The sequence below is a fragment of the Acanthopagrus latus genome, chromosome 13 (genome assembly GCF_904848185.1).
Source record: "Acanthopagrus latus isolate v.2019 chromosome 13, fAcaLat1.1, whole genome shotgun sequence".
NCBI classification, from domain to species: domain Eukaryota; kingdom Metazoa; phylum Chordata; class Actinopteri; order Spariformes; family Sparidae; genus Acanthopagrus; species Acanthopagrus latus.
This window is the reverse complement of record NC_051051.1, coordinates 14,616,783-14,617,704: the sequence shown is the minus strand read 5'-3', so window position 1 is coordinate 14,617,704 and position 922 is coordinate 14,616,783.

Here is a 922-nt window from a genome sequence, read left to right as displayed (position 1 = left end):
TCTACTGAGAGCAGGCTGTTTCTATGCCTGCACCTTTAAATGCTAATGAGCTCCACCTATCAGTGCCTGCCTTACCTGCTACATGCCCCTCTCAGGGAGATGATGCCTATTACACTAGCGGTAGCATGCGCTAATGTTTGCGGTGGATGTATCGCTATGGCTCAACTATACCAGTTTGACCCAGAAGGAGAGGCTCCTGAGGAAATTCAGTCTCTGTGGCTGCAGCAAGACCTTTAGGAATGGTTAGTGTATCTGAGTATGTTACTTAGTTTGTTCGGGTTGTTACATTTACTACCATGTAGCTAATGGCTAACAGCTAGCGAAAGCTGTGTTTGAGAAACAGAGTTGGCCTTGAATAACCTCTAGGCTTCATAAAATGTGTCATGTTTCCCTCAAACATCTCAACAGGTATCAGCTTACCTGCTGCTGGTCTGCCAAAAAAATGTGAGGCCAGGAGTCATCAGTGTGAAGCTGATGCGACACTGGAGGTAAGATTGTTGTTTGAAACAAGGGCAGCTTACAATAAATTACATTTTTATATGCCTGGGGCAGTAGAAATATGACAAAATTACAGTAAAAGATAATCTCATACAGAAATTAGAGCTTTGAAGTGTAGCATAATTCCTCTTACGTATGTTGAGCTCTTGATTACGAGCTGGAATCTGATCATTAAAAACTCAGGTGTGGCAGAAATGATCCGTCGGCAAGCGCATGTATTCATATATATACTGTGGTAATTCATGCTACAAGTTATGTAATTCGTGTCACTTTTACCCTGTAATATTAAAACAAGAAACAAATTGAGTTGTTATTGCTGACAGCAGTCTGAGCACCCTTTGTGGTCACATGGCTCCCTACATATTCATGGAAATAATCCACGCTTCTGGGAACATAAAACCTCAGTAGATGCCAGAAGCTACAG